General features: G+C 44.2%; 1 protein-coding gene across 1 annotated transcript in view; it reads right to left on the minus strand.

Annotated features, from left to right (window-relative positions):
* Positions 1-21395, minus strand: part of LOC142203618 (dynein axonemal heavy chain 3-like) — a 927911-nt gene that overhangs the window by 115598 nt on the left and 790918 nt on the right. The gene's annotated exons all lie outside the window — the stretch shown is intronic.

A 21395-nucleotide genomic window follows, 5' to 3' on the forward strand; every position in this document is an offset into this window, starting at 1 on the left:
TGTGCGCGCATAAATATGTGCGCGCATAAATATGTGCGCGCATATGCAGGGTAAGGCGCATAAATATGTGCGCGCATAAATATGTGCACGCATAAATATGTGTGCGCATACACAGGGTAGGGTGCATATACAGGGTAGGGCGAATATATATGTGCGCGCATAAATATGTGCGCGAATATATATGTGCACGCATAAATACGTGCGCTCATACACAGGGTAGGGCGCATATGCAGGTTAGGGCACATATATGTGCGTGCATAAATATGTGCGCGCATATACAGGGTAGGGCGCATAAATATGTGCGCGCATAAAAATGTGTGCGCATATACAGGGTAGGGCGCATATACAGAGTAGGGCGCATATATATGTGCGCTCATATATATGTGCGCGCGTATACAGGGTAAGGCGCATATTCAGGGTAGGGTGTATATATATATGTGCAGGCATTAATATGTGCGCGCATAAATATGTGTGCGCATAAATATGTACGCGCATATACAGGGTTGGGCGCATAAATATGTTCGCGCATAAATATGTGCACGCATAAATATATGCGCGCATAAATATGTACGCGCATACACAGGGTAGGGCTCATATACAAGGTAGGGCGCATATACAGGATAGGGCGCATATATGTGCGCGCATAAATATGTGCGCGCATATACAGGGTAGGGTGCATAAATATGTGCAAGCATAAATATGCGTGCGCATAAATATGTGCGCGCATAAATATGTGCGCGCATATACAGGGTAAGGCGCATAAATATGTGCGCGCATAAATATGTGCACGCATAAATATGTGTGCGCATACACAGGGTAGGGTGCATATACAGGGTAGGGCGAATATATATGTGCGCGCATAAATATGTGCGCGCATAAATATATGCGCGCATAAATATGTGCGCGCATATACAGGGTAAGGCGCATAAATATGTGCGCGCATAAATATGTGCACGCATAAATATGTGTGCGCATACACAGGGTAGGGTGCATATACAGGGTAGGGCGAATATATATGTGCGCGAATAAATATGTGCGCGCATAAATATGTGCGCGCATAAATATGTGCGCGCATACACAGGGTAGGGCGCATATGCAGGGTAGGGCGCATATATGTGCGTGCATAAATATGTGCGCGCATATACAGGGTAGGGCGCATAAATATATGCGCGCATAAAAATGTGTGCGCATATACAGGGTAGGGCGCATATACAGAGTAGGGCGCATATACAGAGTAGGGCGCATATATATGTGCGCTCATATATATGTGCGCGCGTATACAGGGTAAAGCGCATAAATATGTGCGCGCATAAATATGTGCGCGCATATACAGGGTAGGGCGCATTAATATGTGCGCGCATAAATATGTGCACGCATAAATATATGCGCGCATAAATATGTACGCGCATACACAGGGTAGGGCTCATATACAAGGTAGGGCGCATATACAGGATAGGGCGCATATATGTGCGCGCATAAATATGTGCGCGCATATACAGGGTAGGGTGCATAAATATGTGCAAGCATAAATATGCATGCGCATATACAGGGTAGGGCGCATAAATATGTGCGCGCATAAATATGTGCGCGAATCAATATGTACGCGCATAAATATGTGTGCGCATATACAGGGTAGGGCGCATATACAGGGTAGGGCGCATATATATGTGCGCGCGTATACAATGTAAGGCGCATATTCAGGGTAGGGTGCATATAAATATGTACGCGCATAAATATGTGTGCGCATAAATATGTGTGCGCATAAATATGTGCGCGCATATACAGGGTAGGGCGCCTAAATATGTGCGCGCATATACAGGGTAGGGCGCATAAATATGTGCGCGCATAAATATGTGAGCGCATAAATATGTGCACGCATACATATGTGTGCGTATAACTATGTGCGCGCATACACAGGGTAAGGCGCATATACAGGGTAGGGCGCATATATGTGCGCGCATAAATATGTGCGCGCATAAACATGTGCGCGTATATACAGGGTAGGGCGCATAAATATGTGCGCGCAAAAATATGTGTGCGCATACACAGGGTAGGGCGCATATACAGGGTAGGGCGCATATATGTGCGTGCATAAATATGTGCGTGCATAAATATGTGCGCGCATATACAGGGTAGGGCGCATAAATATGTGCGAGCATAAATATGTGCGCGCATAAACATGTGCGCGCATATACAGGGTAGGGCGCATATGCAGGGTAGGGCGCATATGCAGGGTAGGGCGCATATACAGGGTAGGGCGCATAGATATGTGCGCGCATATATAGGGTAGGGCGCATAAATATGTGCGCGCATAAATATGCGCGTGCATATACAGGGTAGGGCGCATAAATATGTGCGCGTATAAATATGTGCACGCATATACGGGGTAGGGCGCATATAGAGGGTAGGGTGCATTTATATGTGCGAGCATAAATTTGTGCGCGCATATACAGGGTAGGGCGCATATATGTGCACGCCTAAATATGTGCGCGCAAAAATATGTGAGTTCATATAAAGGGTAGGGCGCATAAATATGTGCACGCATAAATATGTGCGCGCAAAAATATGTGCGCACATAAACATGTGCGCGCATATACAGGGTAGGGCGCATATACAGGGTAGGGCGCATAAATATGTGCGCGCATAAATATCTGCGCACATAAATATGTGCGCGCAAAAACAGGGTAGGGCGCCTAAATATGTGCGCGCATAAATATGCGCACGCATATACAGGGTAGGGTGCATAAATATGTGCAAGCATAAATATGCGTGCGCATATACAGGGTAGGGCGCATAAATATGTGCGCGCATAAATATGTGCGCGAATCAATATGTGCGCGCATAAATATGTGTGCGCATATAAAGGGTAGGGCGCATATACAGGGTAGGGCACATATATATGTGCGCGCATATATATGTGCGCGCGTATACAATGTAAGGCGCATATTCAGGGTAGGGTGCATATAAATATGTACGCGCATAAATATGTGTGCGCATAAATATGTGTGCGCATAAATATGTGCGCGCATATACAGGGTAGGGCGCCTAAATATGTGCACGCATAAATATGCGCACGCATATACAGGGTAGGGCGCATAAATATGTGCGCGCATAAATATGTGCGTGCATAAATATGTGCGCGCATAAATATGTGAGTGCATAAATATGTGCACGCATACATATGTGCGTGCATAAATATGTGCGCGCATACACAAGGTAGGGCGCATATACAGGATAGGGCGCATATATGTGCGCGCATAAATTCATGCGCGCATAAATATGTGCACGCATATACAGATTAGGGCGCATAAATATGTGCGTGCATAAATATGCGCACGCATATACAGGGTAGGGTGCATAAATATGTGCAAGCATAAATATGTGCGCGAATCAATATGTGCGCGCATAAATATGTGTGCGCATATAAAGGATAGGGCGCATATACAGGGTAGGGCGCATATATATGTGCGCGCATATATATGTGCGCGCGTATACAATGTAAGGCGCATATTCAGGGTAGGGTGCATATAAATATGTACGCGCATAAATATGTGTGCGCATAAATATGTGTGCGCATAAATATGCGCACGCATATACAGGGTAGGGCGCATAAATATGTGCGCGCATAAATATGTGCGTGCATAAATATGTGCGCGCATAAATATGTGAGCGCATAAATATGTGCAGGCATACATATGTGCGTGCATAAATATGTGCGCGCATACACAAGGTAGGGCGCATATACAGGATAGGGCGCATATATGTGCGCGCATAAATTCGTGCGCGCATAAATATGTGCACGCATATACAGATTAGGGCGCATAAATATGTGCGTGCATATACAGGGTAGGGCGCATAAATATGTGCGCGCATAAATATGTGCGTGCATAAATATGTGAGCGCATAAATATGTGCACGCATACATATGTGCGCGTATAAATATGTGAGCGCAGAAATATGTGCGCGCATACACAGGGAAAGGGGCATATACAGGGTAGGGCGCATATATGTTCGCGCATAAATATGTGCACGCATAAATATGCGCGTATATATACAGGGTAGGGCGCATAAATATGTGCGCGCATAAATATGTGCGCGCAAAAATATGTGCGCGCATACACAGGGTAGGGCGCATATACAGGGTAGGGCGCATATATGTGCGTGCATAAATATGTGCGTGCATAAATATGTGCGCGCATATACAGGGTAGGGCGCATAAATATGTGCGCGCATAAATATGTGCGCGCATAAACATGTGCACGCATATACAGGGTAGGGCGCATATACAGGGTAGGGCGCATATACAGGGTAGGGCGCATAGATATGTGCGCGCACATACAGGGTAGGGCGCATAAATATGTGCGTGCATAAATATGTGCACGCATATACGGGGTAGGGCGCATATACAGGGTACGGTGCATATATATGTGCGAGCATAAATTTGTGCGCGCATATACAGGGTAGGGCGCATATATGTGCACGCCTAAATTTGTGCGCGCAAAAATATGTTAGTTCATATAAAGGGTAGGGCGCATAAATATGTGCACGCATAAATATGTGCGCGCATAAATATGTGCGCGCATAAACATGTGCGCGCATATACAGGGTAGGGCGCATATACAGGGTAGGGCGCATAAATATGTGCGCGCATAAATATCTGCGCGCATAAATATGTGCGCGCATATACAGGGTAGGGCGCCTAAATATGTGCGCGCATAAATATGCGCACGCATATACAGGGTAGGGCGCATAAATATGTGCGCGCATAAATATGTGCGCGCATAAATATGTGAGCGCATAAATATGTGCACGCATACATATGTGCGTGCATAAATATGTGCGCGCATACACAGGGTAGGGTGCATATATGTGCACGCCTAAATATGTGCGCGCAAAAATATGTGAGTGCATATAAAGGGTAGGGCGCATAAATATGTGCACGCATAAATATGTGCGCGCATATACAGGGTAGGGCGCATAAATATGTGCGCACATAAATATCTGCGCGCATAAATATGTGCACGCATATACAGGGTAGGGCGCCTAAATATGTGCGCGCATAAATATGCGCACGCATATACAGGGTAGGGCGCATAAATATGTGCGCGTATAAATATGTGCGCGCATAAATATGTGAGCGCATAAATATGTGCACGCATACATATGTGCGTGCATAAATATGTGCGCGCATACACAGGGTAGGGCGCATATACAGGATAGGGCGCATATACGTGCGCGCATAAATATGTGCGCGCATGTACAGATTAGGGTGCATAAATATATGCGTGCATATACAGGGTAGGGTGCATAAATATGTGCGCGCATAAATATGTGCGTGCATATATATGTGTGCGCATAAATATGTGAGCGCATAAATGTGCACGCATACATATGTGCGCGTATAAATATGTTCACGCATAAATATGCGCGTATATACAGGGTAGGGCGTATAAATATGTGCGCGCAAAAATATGTACGCGCATACACAGGGTAGGGCGCATATACAGGGTAGGGCGCATATATGTGCGTGCATAAATATGTGCGCGCATAAATATGTGCGTGCATAAATATGTGCGCGCATATACAGGGTAGGGCGCATAAATATGTGCGCGTATAAATATGTGCGCGCATAAATATGTGCGCGCATATAAAGGGTAGGGCGCATAAATATGTGCGCTCAAAATATGTGTGCGCACATACAGGGTAGGGCGCATATACAGGGTAGGGCGCATATACAGGGTAGGGCGCATAGATATGTGCGCGCATATATAGGGTAGGGCGCATAAATATGTGCGCGCAAAAATATGTGCGCGCAAAAATATGTGCACGCATAAATATGTGCACGCATATACGGGGTAGGGCGCATATACAGGGTAGGGTGCATATATATGTGCGAGCATACACAGGGTAGGGCGCATACACAGGGTAGGGCGCATATATGTGCGCGCATAAATATGTGCGCGCATAAATATGTGCGTGCATAAATATGTCCGCGCATATACAGGGTAGGGCGCATAAATATGTGCGCGTATAAATATGTGCGCGCATATAAAGGGTAGGGCGCATAAATATGTGCGCGCATAAATATGTGCGCGCAAGATATGTGTGCAAATATACAGGGTAGGGCGCATATACAGGGTAGGGCGCATATATATGTGTGAGCATAAATATGTGCGCGCATATACAGGGTGGGGCGCATAAATATGTGCGCGCATAAATATGTGCGCGCATAAACATATGCGCGCATATACAGGGTAGGGCGCATATACAGGGTAGGGCGCATATACAGGGTAGGGTGCATAGATATGCGCGTGCATATACAGGGTAGGGCGCAAAAATATGTGCGCGCAAAAATATGTACGCGCATGCACAGGGTAGGGCGCATATACAGGGTAGGGCGCATATATGTGCGTGCATAAATATTTGCGCGCATAAATATGTGCGTACATAAATATATGCGCGCATATACAGGGTAGGGCGCATAAATATGTGCGCGTATAAATATGTGCGCGCATATAAAGGGTAGGGCGCATAAATATGTGCGCGCAAAATATGTGTGCGCATATACAGGGTAGGGCGCATATACAGGGTAGGGCGCATATACAGGGTAGGGCGCATAGATATGTGCGCGCATATATAGGGTAGGGCGCATAAATATGTGCGCGCAAAAATATGTGCGCGCAAAAATATGTGCACGCATAAATATGTGCACGCATATACGGGGTAGGGCGCATATACAGGGTAGGGTGCATATATATGTGCGAGCATACACAGGGTAGGGCGCATACACAGGGTAGGGCGCATATATGTGCGCGCATAAATATGTGCGCGCATAAATATGTGCGTGCATAAATATGTCCGCGCATATACAGGGTAGGGCGCATAAATATGTGCGCGTATAAATATGTGCGCGCATATAAAGGGTAGGGCGCATAAATATGTGCGCGCATAAATATGTGCGCGCAAGATATGTGTGCGAATATACAGGGTAGGGCGCATATACGGGGTAGTGCGCATATATATGTGTGAGCATAAATATGTGCGCGCATATACAGGGTGGGGCGCATAAATATGTGCGCGCATAAATATGTGCGCGCATAAACATGTGCGCGCATAAACATGTGCGCGCATATACAGGGTAGGGCGCATATACAGGGTAGGGCGCATATACAGGGTAGGGCGCATAGATATGCGCATGCATATACAGGGTAGGGCGCAAAAATATGTGCGCGCAAAAATATGTACGCGCATGCACAGGGTAGGGCGCATATACAGGGTAGGGCGCATATATGTGCGTGCATAAATATGTGCGCGCATAAATATGTGCGTACATAAATATGTGCGCGCATATACAGGGTAGGGCGCATAAATATGTGCGCGTATAAATATGTGCGCGCATATAAAGGGTAGGGCGCATAAATATGTGCGCGCAAAATATGTGTGCGCATATACAGGGTAGGGCGCATATACAGGGTAGGGCGCATATACAGGGTAGGGCGCATAGATATGTGCGCGCATATATAGGGTAGGGCGCATAAATATGTGCGCGCAAAAATATGTGCGCGCAAAAATATGTGCACGCATAAATATGTGCACGCATATACGGGGTAGGGCGCATATACAGGGTAGGGTGCATATATATGTGCGAGCATACACAGGGTAGGGCGCATACACAGGGTAGGGCGCATATATGTGCGCGCATAAATATGTGCGCGCATAAATATGTGCGTGCATAAATATGTCTGCGCATATACAGGGTAGGGCGCATAAATATGTGCGCGTATAAATATGTGCGCGCATATAAAGGGTAGGGCGCATAAATATGTGCGCGCATAAATATGTGCGCGCAAGATATGTGTGCGAATATACAGGGTAGGGCGCATATACAGGGTAGGGCGCATATATATGTGTGAGCATAAATATGTGCGCGCATATACAGGGTGGGGCGCATAAATATGTGCGCGCATAAATATGTGCGCGCATAAACATGTGCGCCCATATACAGGGTAGGGCGCATATACAGGGTAGGGCGCATATACAGGGTAGGGCGCATAGATATGCGCGTGCATATACAGGGTAGGGCGCAAAAATATGTGCGCGCAAAAATATGTACGCGCATACACAGGGTAGGGCGCATATACAGGGTAGGGCGCATATATGTGCGTGCATAAATATGTGCGCGCATAAATATGTGCGTGCATAAATATGTGCGCGCATATACAGGGTAGGGCGCATAAATATGTGCGCGTATAAATATGTGCGTGCATATAAAGGGTAGGGCGCATAAATATGTGCGCGCAAAATATGTGTGCGCATATACAGGGTAGGGCGCATATACAGGGTAGGGCGCATATACAGGGTAGGGCGCATAGATATGTGCACGCATATATAGGGTAGGGCGCATAAATATGTGCGCGCAAAAATATGTGCGCGCAAAAATATGTGCACGTATAAATATGTGCACGCATATACGGGGTAGGGCGCATATACAGGGTAGGGTGCATATATATGTGCGAGCATAAATTTGTGCGCGTATACACAGGGTAGGGCGCATACACAGGGTAGGGCGCATATATTTGCGCGCATAAATATGTGCGCGCATAAATATGTGCGTGCATAAATATGTCCGCGCATATACAGGGTAGGGCGCATAAATATGTGCGCGTATAAATATGTGCGCGCATAAATATGTGTGCGCATATAAAGGGTAGGGCGTATAAATATGTGCGCGCATAAATATGTGCGCGCAAGATATGTGTGCGAATATACAGGGTAGGGCGCATATACAGGGTAGGGCGCATATATATGTGTGAGCATAAATATGTGCGCGCATATACAGGGTGGGGCGCATAAATATGTGCGCGCATAAACATGTGCGCGCATATACAGGGTAGGGCGCATATACAGGGTAGGGCGCATGTACAGGGTAGGGCGCATAGATATGCGCGTGCATATACAGGGTAGGGCGCAAAAATATGTGCGCGCAAAAATATGTGCGCGCAAAAATATGTGCACGCATAAATATGTGCACGCATATACGGGGTAGGGCGCATATACGGGGTAGGGTGCATATATATGTGCGAGCATAAATTTGTGAAATATATAAATGTAAAATATATGTAAAAATATGTGAGTGCATATAAAGGGTAGGGCGCATAAATATGTGCACGCATAAATATGTGCGCGCATATACAGGATAGGGCGCATAAATATGTGCGCGCATAAATATCTGCGTGCATAAATATGCGCGCGCATACAGGGTAGGGCGCATATATATGTGCCCGTATAAAAATGTGTGCGCGTATACAGGGTACGGCGCATATTCAGGGTAGAACGCATATATATGTGCGCGCATAAATATGTGCGCGCAAGATATGTGTGCGAATATACAGGGTAGGGCGCATATACAGGGTAGGGCGCATATATATGTGTGAGCATAAATATGTGCGCGCATATACAGGGTGAGGCGCATAAATATGTGCGCGCATAAATATGTGCGCGCATAAACATGTGCGCGCATATACAGGGTAGGGCGCATATACAGGGTAGGGCGCATAGATATGCGCGTGCATATACAGGATAGGGCGCAAAAATATGTGCGCGCAAAAATATGTACGCGCATACACAGGGTAGGGCGCATATACAGGGTAGGGCGCATATATGTGCGTGCATAAATATGTGCGCGCATAAATATGTGCGTGCATAAATATGTGCGCGCATATACAGGGTAGGGCGCATAAATATGTGCGCGCAAAATATGTGCGCGCATATACAGGGTAGGGCGCATATACAGGGTAGGGCGCATAGATATGTGCGCGCATATATAGGGTAGGGCGCATAAATATGTGCGCGCAAAAATATGTGCGCGCAAAAATATGTGCACGCATAAATATGTGCACGCATATACGGGGTAGGGCGCATATACAGGGTAGGGTGCATATATATGTGCGAGTATACACAGGGTAGGGTGCATACACAGGGTAGGGCGCATATATGTGCGCGCATAAATATGTGCGCGCATAAATATGTGCGTGCATAAATATGTCCGCGCATATACAGGGTAGGGCGCATAAATATGTGCGCGTATAAATATGTGCGCGCATATAAAGGGTAGGGCGCATAAATATGTGCGCGCATAAATATGTGCACGCAAGATATGTGTGCGAATATACAGGGTAGGGCGCATATACAGGGTAGGGCGCATATATATGTGTGAGCATAAATATGTGCGCGCATATACAGGGTGGGGCGCATAAATATGTGCGCGCATAAATATGTGCGCGCATAAACATGTGCGCGCATATACAGGGTAGGGCGCATATACAGGGTAGGGCACATATACAGGGTAGGGCACATATACAGGGTAGGGCGCATAGATATGCGCGTGCATATACAGGGTAGGGCGCAAAAATATGTACGCGCATACACAGGGTAGGGCGCATATACAGGGTAGGGTGCATATATGTGCGTGCATAAATATGTGAGTGCATAAATATGTGCGTGCATAAATATGTGCGCGCATATACAGGGTAGGGCGCATAAATATGTGCGCGTATAAATATGTGCGCGCATATAAAGGGTAGGGCGCATAAATATGTGCGCGCAAAATATGTGTGCGCATATACAGGGTAGGGCGCATATACAGGGTAGGGCGCATAGATATGTGCGCGCATATATAGGGTAGGGCGCATAAATATGTGCGCGCAAAAATATGTGCGCGCAAAAATATGTGCACGCATAAATATGTGCACGCATATACGGGGTAGGGCGCATATACAGGGTAGGGTGCATATATATGTGCGAGCATAAATTTGTGCGCGTATACACAGGGTAGGGCGCATACACAGGGTAGGGCGCATATATATGCGCGCATAAATATGTGCGCGCATAAATATGTGCGTGCATAAATATGTCCGTGCATATACAGGGTAGGGCGCATAAATATGTGCGCGTATAAATATGTGCGCGCATATAAAGGGTAGGGCGCATAAATATGTGCGCGCAAGATATGTGTGCGAATATACAGGGTAGGGCGCATATATATGTGTGAGCATAAATATGTGCGCGCATATACAGGGTGGGGCGCATAAATATGTGCGCGCATAAATATGTGCGCGCATAAACATGTGCGCACATATACAGGGTAGGGCGCATATACAGGGTAGGGCGCATATACAGGGTAGGGCGCATAGATATGCGCGTGCATATACAGGGTAGGGCGCAAAAATATGTGCGCGCAAAAATATGTGCGCGCAAAAATATGTGCACGCATAAATATGTGCACGCATATACGGGGTACGGCGCATATACAGGGTAGGGTGCATATATATGTGCGAGCATAAATTTGTGAAATATATAAATGTAAAATATATGTAAAAATATGTGAGTGCATATAAAGGGTAGGGCGCATAAATATGTGCACGCATAAATATGTGCGCGCATATACAGGATAGGGCGCATAAATATGTGCGCGCATAAATATCTGCGCGCATAAATATGCGCGCGCATACAGGGTAGGGCGCATATATATGTGCCCGTATAAAAATGTGTGTGCGTATACAGGGTACGGCGCATATTCAGGGTAGAACGCATATATATGTGCGTGCATAAATATGTTAACGCATAAATTTGTGCGCGCATACACAGGGTAGGGCGCATATACAGGGTAGGGCGCATATACAGGGTAGGGCGCATATATGTGCGCGCATAAATATGTGCGCGCATAAATATGTGCACGCATATACAGAGTAGTGCGCATAAATATGTGCGCGCATAAATATGTGCGCGCATATACAGGGTAGGCGCATAAATATGTGAGCGCATAAATATGTGCGCGTATAAATATGCGCGCATACACAGGGTAGGGCGCATATATGGGGTAGGGTGCATATATGTGCGCGCAAAAATATGTGCGCGCATAAATATGTGCGCGCATACACAGGGTAGGGCGCATATATGTGCACGCATAAATATGTGCGCGCATAAATATATGCGCGCATTAATATGTGCGCGCATCTGCAGAGTAGGGCGCAAAAATATGTGCGCGCTTACATATGTGCGCGCATATACAGGGTAGGGCGCATAAATATGTGCGCGCATAAATATGTTCGTGCATAAATATGTGCACGCATAAATATGTGCGCGCATACACAGGGTAGGGCGCATATACAGGGTAGGGCGCATAAATATGTGCGCGCAGAAATATGTGCGCGCAAAAATATGTGCAGGCATACACAGGGTAGGGCGCATATACAGGGTATGGCGCATATACACTCACCGGCCACTTTATTAGGTACACCATGCTAGTAACGGGTTGGACCCCTTATGCCTTCAGAACTGCCTCTTCGTGGCATAGATTCAACAAGGTGCTGGAAGCATTCCTCAGAGATTTTGGTCCATATTGACATGATGGCATCACACAGTTGCCGCAGTTTTGTCGGCTGCACATCCATGATGCGAATCTCCCGTTCCACCACATCCCAAAGATGCTCTATTGGATTGAGATCTGGTGACTGTGGAGGCCATTGGAGTACAGTGAACTCATTGTCATGTTCAAGAAACCAGTCTGAGATGATTCCAGCTTTATGACATGGCGCATTATCCTGCTGAAAGTAGCCATCAGATGTTGGGTACATTGTGGTCATAAAGGGATGGACATGGTCAGCAACAATACTCAGGTAGGCTTTGGCGTTGCAACGATGCTCAATTGGTACCAAGGGGCCCAAAGAGTGCCAAGAAAATATTCCCCACATTATGACACCACCACCACCAGCCTGAACCGTTGATACAAGGCAGGATGGATCCATGCTTTCATGTTGTTGACGCCAAATTCTGACCCTACCATCCGAATGTCGCAGCAGAAATCGAGACTCATCAAACCAGGCAACGTTTTTCCAATCTTCAATTGTCCAATTTCGATGAGCTTGTGCAAATTGTAGCCTCAGTTTCCTGTTCTTAGCTGAAAGGAGTGGCACCCGATGTGGTCTTCTGCTGCTGTAGCCCATCTGCCTCAATGTTCGACGTACTATGCGTTCAGAGATGCTCTTCTGGCTACCTTGGTTGTAACAGGTGGCTATTTGAGTCACTGTTGCCTTTCTATCAGCTCGAACCAGTCTGGCCATTCTCCTCTGACCTCTGGCATCAACAATGCATTTCCGCCCACAGAACTGCCGCTCACTGGATGTTTTTTATATTTCGGACCATTCTCTGTAAACCCTAGAGATGGTTGTGCGTGAAAATCCCAGTAGATCAGCAATTTCTGAAATACTCAGACCAGCCCTTCTGGCACCAACAACCATGCCACGTTCAAAGGCACTCAAATCACCTTTCTTCCCCATACTGATGCTCGGTTTGAACTGCAGGAGATTGTCTTGATGCCTAAATGCACTGAGTTGCCGCCATGTGATTGGCTGATTAGAAATTAAGTGTTAACGAGCAGTTGGACAGGTGTACCTAATAAAGTGGCCGGTGAGTGTACATATCTGTGTTGAACTCTTATTTTCAGGAGGTGTAGAGTCCATATCTTTCTACTTGGTTTAAATTTTTAGGCTAAGGCCCCACGTAGTGAAACACAGCCAAAAAACCCCCCCAAAACCTCTGCACAGTAAACTGCAGTGGAAATGCATAGCATTTTTGTCCGCAGCATTTTTCATTGTGTTTTCGCTGAGTTTTTTTTTGCAGACTTTCTGCCCCCATAATACCTATACAGAGAATGCCAGCATTTCTTCGGATAGAATTGACATGCTGCAGTTTTCCAAAAAATCATACGATTTCAAAAAACACTGCTTTTCTTCCGTGGAGTTTTTTCTGCAATACAGGTAGTCCTCGGGTTACGACGGTCTCGGGTTACGATGTTTCGTGGTTACAACTAGAGATGAGCTAAAAAGTAAAGCTCTCTCGTACCAGAAAGCTGCCAGCACTCCTGACTAGCAAGGACGAGCCTGCGGCAAATCAACGCTGGTTCTGCAGCAGGCTCGTCTTTGCTTGTCGGAAAAGAGCTGGCAGCTTGCTGTTACAAGGGAGCTTACTTTTTCTCATAGGAATGCATTGGCCAGCGTTGATTGGCCAGTGTACAGCATTCGGCCAATCAACGCTGGTTCTGCTGAAGGCTCGTCTTTGAAGAGGCAGAGTCTAAGATCGGCCCACAGCAGTCTCCATTGTGGTCCGATATTAGACTCCACCTCCTGGCCAGCGTTGATTGACCGAATGCTGTACACTGGCTAATCAACGCTGGCCAATGCATTCCTATGAGAAAAAGTAAGCTCCAGCATAAACACAAACTGCCAGCTCTCCCTGTACAGTACGTGATTTAGTGTGCAGCGGCTCGGAACCGAGGAAGACTGTACTGTACTGTATATGGTACACTCTTCCTCGGTTCCGAGCCACTGCACACTAAATCACGTTGATCCGTTCCTACGCGGTGTCGTATGGTATGTTTCCGACTTACTATGAAATTCGGTTTACGACGCTGCGTAAGAACGGATCAACGTCGTAAGTCGAGGACTACCTGTATGTGAAAAGTAAAACTGAGGCATATTTGGAAGCTGTAGAATCACCTCTTCAAGGTACAGTCATTAGGTGTATAACCAATTTAACCAAAAATGATTCAGCTTTAGAACCCCATGTTTATGTAAATTGCTATTTTACTCATATACAAAAGGAAGGAGAAAAGGGGGGAAGGGGAATCTTTTTTTTTTGCTTAAGCCTCACTCTCAACTCTAAATTTCCAGGCAAAGTACTTTCCCCTCATTTGCATATAAAAAGACTCCAAAACTGAATAATAGAGGAATAATCAGAAACTATAAAATTGCCTCTACAATGTATTGGGATTAGGTTTATAATCAATTTACTGCTGACAGACTCTCTTAAATGCTGCTGCAGACTCCACTGGAATCTTCAAGATGTGAAAAGAGTGACTAACAAAGTTCCTAGATACTTAAAGCTGTAACATACCATGAGACACTGACATGTAAAACCTAAAATGTGTAAAGTACAGTTAGGAGCATTCATATTTTCATATGCAGCAGTTCTAATACTTATTTTGCCTATGCCGGCTTCTGAATAGCTGACTATATCTCAAGAGATGAGGGATAATCTCATCAGAGAAAACACTCTCAAATAAAATCAGCATAGTTTTTAAAATTAGATTTTCGCAAGGGCAATCCAGAGCCCTGTCTTTCCGGCACAGCACTATAAAACATCAGCTTTGAAAAATGTTTATATGTTTAGATCTCGGTTTGCTTTCCAAGGTACAGTTCGGAGGATAGCTAGATAAGTGATTTGGCAAACATTCCTTAATTTCTGAAATATGACATTTTAGACCTGACTATGCGGAAATAGTGACACTAAAGTTATTAGAAAATAGCATTTGGAGTAACATAATTTAAGAAGAAGAGAGAGGCCTGATTCTGAATTATTTGTAGAACTGAGGACAATACTCTTGAATGCAAAGAGCTGAAAATCTATGACATGCTTACAATACAAGTAAAAATAGCAGCTTAACAATAGTAATTAATAATGAAGAAACCCCTGTTGTGTATGAAATGAAAGCATGTACACTGGAGCTCTCCTGCAATGCAATGCCTTCAATGGTTTAAGTATTGTAACACTGAAATAGATAATAGAATATGAACAAATCCATAAAACAGTTTGAGTCTTCCAGGATAGTAAATAGGAAAAAGAGAATGGGCCATGATAAATAGAAATACTAAAAATGCACAGACAGTCATAAGTGGTTAGAAAAAAACCAATATACATAGGCACCCAAACAGTCTGCACTCAAGCTGTCCCAATACATTATATGTAATGTGTCCTAAGAGTCCGTACATATGCACATAGACACACAAGAGAAAACATTTACATGAAAGTCCTTTTATCATGAGAAAAGAATTGTCTAAAAACACCAAAACCCAAATTGATAGATTGATAATTGTGTTGCGTACTCAATAGTGTTAGAAGAAGGACTATTATTTCTCCCCTATACCTGGCTGCAATATGTTCTTCAGTTCATGGATCACTGAAAGTTCCATTTTCATTCATTCAGTACATTGCACTGGGTTGAGGGAGCCCAGGTTCATTTGCTATGGGTGAATGTGACCTGGCTACATGGAAGACCATGGGTAGGAGTAAGACAGTCTCGCTTATTTTCCCTCCCAGTGCCACAGCCAATTCTCTTTTTCCCAAATCAACAGGTAATGCTATTTCATGTGAACATGGAGATATTTAAGTCCTACATTTGTTTCTGCATGGCCACTAAATTTCTAATTGTAGATTTTGCACAGTGCCATCTATTTGTCATTTGGTAATGTACAAAATTTTTTCCATGTGACAGAGAACCCCATGTAGCTGCTGCCACCATTACTAGAAGTGCTGGAAATGTGTCTGCCAGTGCTACCACCACCACCCAAGCTTGCCTTAAGTCTTCCCCAGGTAGATTTTTTTATATTGAGACTTCAAATCTGCTAGAATCTTTAATATTACCACTGCCATCATCTTCTTACTCTTCACCTTATCACCTTGACTTCTTTGCTAGTTCCTATACACAATAGAATCATCATCAGTAATGTCATTGTCTTACCAGTTTTTTTCTGACTGATCAGGACCCTTGGCTTTTTGCACACCCTAATAATTCCTACCTTGATATTTATACCTCTACCAGAACTACTACTAGTGCAATAATCTCTTGCCACTACCACTACCACCACCAAATCCAACAGTCCTGGCTTTCTCTTCCACCTTTGCCTTTTGTACATCCAGAAAATGCTGACAGTTCTCATCCAAAACATCCAAAAGAGGAAGAAGATTCAGACTAAGAGAAATATTTTCTCAGCAGATACCACATCAATACTGGGGATCAATGTCAGTGAACATGAAGAAGACATGATTGACAATGCAGAAAGGATGTGCGGTAAGTTATGTATTACAACAGTAGAAGAGCAGGAGAGACACACAGAACCCTGACTCAATGTCAGTGTATCAGTGCAGTCAGATGTCATATCCTGCTCCAGAAAATGCAAAAATTGCTGAAAAAATACGACTACCAATCGGGATAAAAAGCAAAGGTAGTTTATTTAGTGAATAATGTGCCTTTTTCAAGCCTGAAAACACCTCAAAATCCAACTATTTAAATGAACAAAATGGCAATGACAATTCAAACATGGTTGGATAAAACATAGAGTATAAATAATTTTATGATAGCCACTGGTGCTGAATGTAGCCAGCATTCTATATTCATTTTATTAATAAAAAAAAAACCAGCATAATATTCTTAGTGATAATTAGTTAAATTAATAAATTGTTGAATAAATAAAGTTTAAATAATAGAGATGAGCGAACAGTGTTCTATCGAACTCATGTTCGATCGGATATTAGGCTGTTCGGCATGTTCGAATCGAATCGAACACCGCGTGGTAAAGTGCGCCATTACTCGATTCCCCTCCCACGTTCCCTGGCGCCTTTTTTGCTCCAATAACAGCACAGGGTAGGTGGGACAGGAACTACGACACCGGTGACGTTGAAAAAAGTAGGCAAAACCCATTGGCTGCCGAAAACATGTGACCTCTAATTTAAAAGAACAGCGCCGCCCAGCTTCGCGTTATTCTGAGCTTGCAATTCACCGGGGACGGAGGTTTCCGTCCAGTTAGCTAGGGGTTAGATTCTGGGTAGGCAGGGACAGGCTAGGATAGGAAGGAGAAGACAACCAACAGCTCTTATAAGAGCTAAATTCCAGGGAGAAGCTTGTCAGTGTAACGTGGCACTGACGGGCTCAATCGCCGCAACCCAGCTTTCCCAGGATCCTGAATGGAATACACTGTCAGTGTATTCCCGTATACCCGATATATACCCCCGATACCCGTTCCAACGGTGTGCCCCCCCACCTTCACCCCAGAAATACCCTGCAAGTCCCCTAGCAATAGGATTGGGGCTATATACACCCACTATTTTTGCTACTGCCATATAGTGCCATTGTCTCACTGGGAATTCAAAGAATATATTGGGCTTACATATAACTTCAATTCCAGGGAGAAGCTTGTCAGTGTAACGTGGCACTGACGGGCTCAATCGCCGCAACCCAGCTTTCCCAGGATCCTGAATGGAACACACTGACAGTGTATTCCCGTATACCCCATATATACACCCCAAATCCCCGTTCCAACGGTGTGCCCCCCCACCTTCACCTCAGAAATACCCTGCAAGTCCCCTAGCAATAGAATTGGGGCTATATACACCCACAATTTTTGCTACTGGTATATAGTGCCATTGTCTGACTGGGAATTCAAAGAATATATTGGGGTGACGTGCACCCACAATTTTTGCTACTGCTATACAGTGCCATTGTCTCACTGGGAATTCAAAGAATATATGGGGGTTATGTGCACCCACAATTTTTAATACTGGTATACAGTGCCATTGTCTGACTGGGAATTCAAAGAATATATGGGGGTTACGTGCACCCACAATTTTTAATACTGGTATACAGTGCCATTGTCTGACTGGGAATTCAAAGAATATATGGGGGTTACGTGCACCCACAATTTTTAATACTGCTATACAGTTCCATTGTCTCACTGGGAATTCAAAGAATATATGGGGGTTATGTGCACCCACAATTTTTAATACTGGTATACAGTGCCATTGTCTGACTGGGAATTCAAAGAATATATGGGGGTTATGTGCACCCACAATTTTTAATACTGGTATACAGTGCCATTGTCTCACTGGGAATTCAAAGAATATATTGGGGTTATGTGCACCCACAATTTTTACTACTGGTATATAGTGCCATTGTCTGACTGGGAATTCAAAGAATATATGGGGGTTATGTGCACCCACAATTTTTAATACTGGTATACAGTGCCATTGTCTGACTGGGAATTCAAAGAATATATGGGGGTTATGTGCACCCACAATTTTTAATACTGGTATACAGTGCCATTGTCTGACTGGGAATTCAAAGAATATATGGGGGTTATGTGCACCCACAATTTTTAATACTGGTATACAGTGCCATTGTCTGACTGGGAATTCAAAGAATATATTGGGGTTATGTGCACCCACAATTTTTACTACTGGTATACAGTGCCATTGTCTGACTGGGAATTCAAAGAATATATGGGGGTTATGTGCACCCACAATTTTTAATACTGGTATATAGTGCCATTGTCTGACTGGGAATTCAAAGAATATATGGGGGTTATGTGCACCCACAATTTTTGCTACTGCTATACAGTTCCATTGTCTCACTGGGAATTCAAAGAATATATGGGGGTTATGTGCACCCACAATTTTTAATACTGGTATACAGTGCCATTGTCTGACTGGGAATTCAAAGAATATATGGGGGTTATGTGCACCCACAATTTTTAATACTGGTATACAGTGCCATTGTCTGACTGGGAATTCAAAGAATATATTGGGGTTATGTGCACCCACAATTTTTACTACTGGTATACAGTGCCATTGTCTGACTGGGAATTCAAAGAATATATGGGGGTTATGTGCACCCACAATTTTTAATACTGGTATATAGTGCCATTGTCTGACTGGGAATTCAAAGAATATATGGGGGTTACGTGCACCCACAATTTTTAATACTGCTATACAGTGCCATTGTCTGACTGGGAATTCAAAGAATATATGGGGGTTATGTGCACCCACAATTTTTACTACTGGTATACAGTGCCATTGTCTGACTGGGAATTCAAAGAATATATTGGGGTGACGTGCACCCACAATTTTTGCTACTGCTATACAGTGCCATTGTCTCACTGGGAATTCAAAGAATATATGGGGGTTATGTGCACCCACAATTTTTAATACTGGTATACAGTGCCATTGTCTGACTGGGAATTCAAAGAATATATGGGGGTTACGTGCACCCACAATTTTTAATACTGCTATACAGTTCCATTGTCTCACTGGGAATTCAAAGAATATATGGGGGTTATGTGCACCCACAATTTTTAATACTGGTATACAGTGCCATTGTCTGACTGGGAATTCAAAGAATATATGGGGGTTATGTGCACCCACAATTTTTACTACTGGTATACAGTGCCATTGTCTGACTGGGAATTCAAAGAATATATGGGGGTTATGTGCACCCACAATTTTTAATACTGGTATACAGTGCCATTGTCTGACTGGGAATTCAAAGAATATATGGGGGTTACGTGCACCCACAATTTTTAATACTGCTATACAGTTCCATTGTCTCACTGGGAATTCAAAGAATATATGGGGGTTATGTGCACCCACAATTTTTAATACTGGTATACAGTGCCATTGTCTGACTGGGAATTCAAAGAATATATGGGGGTTATGTGCACCCACAATTTTTACTACTGGTATACAGTGCCATTGTCTGACTGGGAATTCAAAGAATATATGGGGGTTATGTGCACCCACAATTTTTGCTACTGCTATACAGTGCCATTGTCTGACTGGGAATTCAAAGAATATATGGGGGTTACGTGCACCCACAATTTTTAATACTGCTATACAGTTCCATTGTCTCACTGGGAATTCAAAGAATATATGGGGGTTATGTGCACCCACAATTTTTAATACTGGTATACAGTGCCATTGTCTGACTGGGAATTCAAAGAATATATGGGGGTTATGTGCACCCACAATTTTTACTACTGGTATACAGTGCCATTGTCTGACTGGGAATTCAAAGAATATATTGGGGTGACGTGCACCCACAATTTTTGCTACTGCTATACAGTGCCATTGTCTCACTGGGAATTCAAAGAATATATGGGGGTTATGTGCACCCACAATTTTTACTACTGGTATACAGTGCCATTGTCTCACTGGGAATTCAAAGAATATTTGGGGGTTATGTGCACCCACAATTTTTAATACTGGTATACAGTGCCATTGTCTCACTGGGAATTCCACAAATAATTTGGGGATTCATTCACCCTACATCTCAGGCTCTTGCCATATTCACCCAGGTTGTCAGTGCTGCACCAGCTCGTTCCCAGACAGCTCGGCCCGAAAAACACGTTACCTATATAGAGGATTTGGACAATGAAGACAACATGTTCTAAATCTAATGTCTGCACCTTCTCCAGAATTAAAATAAAGGCAGCGTTTAACTTTCAAATAGCACTGCACAAAGGAAGAGCTTATCAGCTTGTCTCATGACATGCTACTGAAAAGTTTCATTTGTGTATCTTAATGTAAATATAGTTGTATAAGCTTTTTGGGTTTTAGGCACTGCCAAGTTATTTATTACCACCCGCTCCCTTATAATGATGATGACGCCAAAGTCACTGTGGGTGTTCAGAGCTCACAGCTTTGGGTGACATTTGTCTTGCTCTCTGTCGGTACCAGCTGTCTTTTTGGATACCGTAAAGTTATGTTGACTTTATTAACAGCTATAGAAG

Source organism: Leptodactylus fuscus, chromosome 5, assembly GCF_031893055.1.
Source record: "Leptodactylus fuscus isolate aLepFus1 chromosome 5, aLepFus1.hap2, whole genome shotgun sequence".
Taxonomy (NCBI): Eukaryota; Metazoa; Chordata; class Amphibia; order Anura; family Leptodactylidae; genus Leptodactylus; species Leptodactylus fuscus.